General features: G+C 44.4%; 1 non-coding gene across 1 annotated transcript; it reads left to right on the forward strand.

Moving 5' to 3' along the window:
* The first annotated feature begins 1,063 nt into the window (after positions 1-1,063).
* On the forward strand, positions 1,064-1,170 carry LOC112872472. Its single transcript, XR_003224668.1, has one exon. It is a non-coding gene; the product is annotated as a small nucleolar RNA R71 (small nucleolar RNA).
* Positions 1,171-5,656: the final 4,486 nt, after the last annotated feature.

Below are 5,656 nucleotides of genomic sequence, written 5' to 3' on the forward strand. Positions count from 1 at the left end.
CCGGTAGGCGGTGGCTCCCTAATCTCCGAGCTTGAGCAGATGATCTAAGTCCTCCTCCAAGTCAAAGAGGGACTCAGATTGTGTAGCCTCCTCAGATCGGTTTGAGTCCGATCGAGTAGTCCTGGTGTGGCACAAGTTGAAGTTGCGTTGAAAATGGACATCCTCCCAATCTCCCCAGCAAGATCGGGGAGCAGCAATTCATCGAGGTTGTCGAAGAACTCATTGAGGCTGCCGCATCGATTTGCCGTAGAGGCCTCCAGCTTCCTGGAGTCGGCTAGGTGGTTGTTGAAACCATGCGAGCCGTTGGCGATGCAGATCTAGGAGCCAAAAATGAAAGTTGTGCCCTCATCAAGCACGGTGCTGGTGAAGCAGAAAGATGCCATCAAGTTCTCCGGTGGATGCTTGATGAACACCCCTACCTGGCGCACCAACTGTCGGTGTTTTACCGCCATGCCCACCGAGGGATACCCCCGAGGTGGTTAGTTTGTAGGTAGGGTGTCGCCGAGATCAGGAACTCAAAGGTGCAAGGACAGGTTCGGGCTATCGAGAGCGTAATACCCTACATCCTGTGTATGGTTTGTATTGCCTTAGTTGTTGATCGGGATGATCTGGGTGATCTTGGTTGGAGGGGTCCCTACCCGCCCTTATATAGTTTGGTGGGACAGGGTTACATGGAAATCTTAGCCGGATACGAGCTCAGGAGTCCTACCTGAGTACATTTAGGGCAGTCTCCTTCCGTTCCGACTAATTCTACTACAGTACGAGTAGTTCTACTATGTTATGAGTAGTTACAACTGGTGTGGGGTGTGGGCCATGTCCCACCCCTTATCCTAGAAGATGTACGCCATGCGCACAGTCCCATGGGCCTGGGTCTAACATACCCTTGGTTCGGGGTTGGAGGTGTTCTAAACTCCACCCTTGATTGGAGACCATCTTCTCGACCAGCATTATAGTTTTGGTGATCGTGAGGTCGAGGAAGGCTCCTCCAGCAGCAGTATCGATGTGGGCTCTTGAAATAGGAGTCAGCCCATTGTAGAAACTTTGGAGAATGAGCCATTCGTCCATCCTATGATGAGGACAGGGGAGGATGTATTCCTGCAACATCTCCCAAGCTTTAGGGATTCACTCCATCCCTGTCTCCTTGAAACTTGAGATTTTCCTGCGTAGGGTGTTGCTTTTGCCCAGCGGGAAGAATAATGCAAAGAACGCCGCAGAACATTTGTTCCACGTGTTGACGGCTTTCTTGTGTTGGTATTTCTTAACATTCATAGAATAATCCGCAAGCGCACGGAGATACTGTTGTAGCACTTCACCCGTGAGTATTCTAGGGTAACGTATTTCCACGAGGAATGGAGGTACTAGCCTTTTAACTGGTTCATCCAAGGAAAAACAAAAGGTAAGTAGGCAAGGATAGAGAGGATTCTTATGGCTTTAGATTTGTAGTAAATAAAGGTTCAACCTCTACTTGCTTACTTTGGGTAACAGCTTACACCTGGTCTACCAAACGTATCCGGCTATTAGCTATATGCCAAACCCGAACATGGGGGACTACAAGGGACGGACACGGCTATCACCACCTGCCGCTTATCCTGACAGACTATGGGGAAGGGTAGCAAACAAAGGTAACTTCAAGCCTAGACACCATGTCTACGCTATCAATCACTACTTCTAGCCCTGGCTAGACTCCATCTTAAGACTCAAGTCCTTAAGGTAGAAGCAACTGTTCAAGAACGAAGAATGATCCCACAAGCAAGTAAAGAACGAAACTTATTTAACCAAGAGACTCACTACCACAGGAGTTCACGAACACTTACTTAGAAAGGAAGCATTCGTCGAGGTACAAGGCTAGGAAAAAGTGCCGATAGGCCGGCACATCCCCCGAACTACCCCTCACTCTCTCCCTATTTTCTAAGCACTACGGAGGTAGGGCTTCGCCTTTGAGTGGAGCTCTTCTTCTTCTCCTGTGGTGTTTTCCCTTGGTATTTATTCATGGGCACCAGCATATCATGAATCACCAAAGCTTGTGGAAATAGTTAAGAGTTAAATCCCTATGTCTAGGTTTGGTGGTTATTTAGCATTGAATGATGCAAAGGTTGACGGTCACATTTAGCAATTAAGGATCGTCAACACCTTGTCCTTGTAGAACTATTGTTTTGCCTTCCCCGGGAGGGAAAAGGGAAACAAATGGAGCCTGATAGCATCAGCTGTGATGCCCCGTATCACTACAGTCTTGCGCAGCTCAAGGAAGTTTTGGAGGTAGGCGTTGGCGTCCTCGTTCGGCTTGCCACAAAATGGGCTATCCTACACCATGTTGATCAGACTCGACTTGAGCTCAAAGTTCACGTCTCCAACATCGACGTTGGGTCCGGTAGCCACGTTAGCAGCAGAGGGGATGGAGAAGTCTCGGAGAGTCTTTTCGGCCATACACTTAGGTGCTGATGGTGCTTGAATGAATGGTTCGGTTGCCGAGAGAACAATTTGAGGAGGGATGATGCGAGGTTGGACCCTTCTCACGAGCTTCTTTGGATTTTCAATCAAGTTTGTCAGCATAGAGATACTAGTCATACACTACCCAGTTTTCATCCATCAGGAGAAAACAAAAATAACATTAGCCTATATAAGCAGTAGCTATTTCTTAAACATATTGCCAAGATTATGTATAAGTAAATCTTTTAACCAATGTCATCCCCGGCAACGGCGCCAGAAATGCTTGTTTGCATTTCTTAGCATCATCACCAGAATTATTAATCATTAGCGATGGCACCAAGAGATGTTGTGTTGGTATGTCTTAACAATTACAGATTGAATCCGCAAGCGCACGGATATACCGCTGTAGCATTTCACCCGGAGAGTATTCGGCTATCGTTATTTATATTTTCCCGTAGGATGGCATGGCATAAAAGAGTTTACTAGGTACATAAATAGGATAGTATGAATAAGCTATAGACTACATTTCATATAGAGGTAAGTCATGATAAATGATATGAATAAGGGTAATGTGACACACACACAAGCCAATCTCAAGATAAAGAATAACGAATAAACCAAAGGTTAGTGGGAGCATAGGCATACATAGAATATCCTAAAAGCATCTAATTCATACAAGCAAGGGTTACATGAGATACATGGTTAGGGCTCAGAGCTAAGACTCCAGATATCCGGGAGAATGTACTGCACCGGTGTACAACCAGTCCTGTTACATCTTTCAGAACTCCTACACCATACCCGAACATGGGGAACTACACTAACCATGGCAAAGCTGCCTTATCGGACGGACAGGGCTATCACCACATGCCATCTACCCCTACAACACCATGGAGCATGGTCATATCCGAAGGATCCCACATACCCAGACGCCACGCCCGTGTATGAGGTCACTACCCTAGTGCCCTTGGGTCTCCCACCCTTTGGATGGACAAGTAAAGTGCTAAGTGTGACACCCTAGGTACCAAATTTGTATCACACTAGGGAAGGAATTGTAATAGATATGTTGAATTATATGAAATTTGGGTGTTTATGTGAAAATAAGGACTTATGTGTAATTTTTGCAAAAGTATGAGTCCTTTTATGCAAAATATTTGAAATACAAAAGTAACTTTCAAAGTTTACTTAGGGCCAAAGTGTAAGAATGCAAGTCATCATGACATCACATGAAAACTTGCAATTATGTCCAAAACTGCATAAAATCTACCTCAATAAGGACACAACCTTATTAAATTTAATTTTAGTTAAAAGTTTAAAATTAAAGCTTTGCACTTTGAGTTTTTGAACTTGAACCCTAAAGCAATTTTGTAGGGTTTCAAAAACTCTACAACTTCTATTTTGATCATTTTCTCATTAGGGTTTTGGATCAGTGGGAAATTTTACTTTACAGAAGAGTCCCTGAGATTTTTGAAAATTCCAAAGAGATCCCTCGGACCCCCTGTCACACCCGATTTATAAGGACATAAAACGAGCAGTCATATATGCGCCAGGATCAAGTCATGCATATATACAATAGAATTATCAAGATATCACGACACATATCACGAAATAAAAGAATATAAATTGTAAATGAATTCTTTATTACAACCGAATCAAGAATCGGTTCAAGGAGTGCGGAAGCGTAAAATAAATACATGAAGAATAGGGCGCCACAGGGACGTCGGCTGGGAGACAACGCCTAGAAATTATTGAGTCCGCAGATGTAGTCCTCCACATCGCCTGGTACTGAGCAGCAGTCGAAGATATCCCAAAGAGAACAGAAGAGTAGAGAAGGCAAGTGTGAGTACACAACTTGTCTCAACAAGTATAACATGAATTATGAGGCTCTACGGTTAGCTGACTCAACTGCATTAGCTTTTAATATGGGCAAATTTTATTAAAGCTATTTACTACAAGTGGATGAATTACCATAACCCAAGTTACGGAATAATTAATTAAAATTGCTCATGAGTCTACTGAAATCCAAGCCAAACCACCAAAAATAAATCCCACTAATCAGATGGAGGATCTAGGCTACTCATGACCGTGAGCACAGCTAGTATACCAGTTTTACACTCTCGAGAGGTTGCACAACTTTACCCACAAGCCGTGAGCTATGCTAGTTGTTCATCACACTTCCTAGGTGAGATGACTAGCAAGCGCACTACGAGACCGTTACAAAGGACCACGTTAGTAAGGTGTAACCGCTAAGGTTTCTGGATCGGCGACGATGGGGCCCACCTCACGGGGGTATAAGCACACAGCACAGACCAAGCCGGAGGAGCAGGGACCATTGAAGCTTACCACCCCTTTTACCCCGCAGGTAAGTTACTCCCAAACCAAAATGACCTAATTAGTAAGCCAAAACCGTCCCATTCCAGTCTTGTGGTTGCGTGGTTGTCCCAGGCTGTCGCTCTATGAACCGGTCCTTATGGAGAGAGGCCAACCAAGCACTAAGCACCGTGCTGGCCCCCTAAACCAAGTTTCTATAAAAACATATTTTAACGAGACATGAGCCGCTCAAGCACACAGCATAGAGGGCCAGTCTCAGAATCAAGTTGCATATACCATTAATCAAGTTTAACTAAAAAGGACCATAATGTGTGAGAGTGCAGCACCTAGCACAACTTAACCAAAATGCAACCCAAGGTATTTATATATAATGGATAAAAGTGGCTAGGAAATCCTTATAGGCATACAGTATTAGAATGTAGTATGAAATTGTATTTAAAAGTAATAGGATGTTCATGTTATACTTGCCTTCCACAAACTCTCCTGGCTGCTGCTCAAACGTGTCTAAAAGAGGTGGCTCCTGGTACTCCTCCGGTGGCTCAACATCTACTCACGATCGCAATGCCAAAACATGGTCCAGCACAAACACATACATGCAAACCAAAGCAAAAGCTAAGAAATAGTACAACATTACATAAAAACAATGCACAAAACTAGGCTAGAACTATTCTATGCACTACAATGATCGCGTGAGCGTGAAAACCACCTAAAACGGAGCTAGGACGCGAAAACTAGAGCTAAAACTAGATCCAGGGGCTTTTCTGCGAGAAAACTGAAGTTCCAGGGGGTTCTGCGTGAAAACTAGGGGTCTAAACATAATTATAGGATAGATCTAGGGTCTAACATGCAAAAGCACAGGGGGCTGGATGGCGGGTTCTATATCTAAGAAGCTCAAGGGCCT

Source organism: Panicum hallii, chromosome 8, assembly GCF_002211085.1.
Source record: "Panicum hallii strain FIL2 chromosome 8, PHallii_v3.1, whole genome shotgun sequence".
NCBI classification, from domain to species: domain Eukaryota; kingdom Viridiplantae; phylum Streptophyta; class Magnoliopsida; order Poales; family Poaceae; genus Panicum; species Panicum hallii.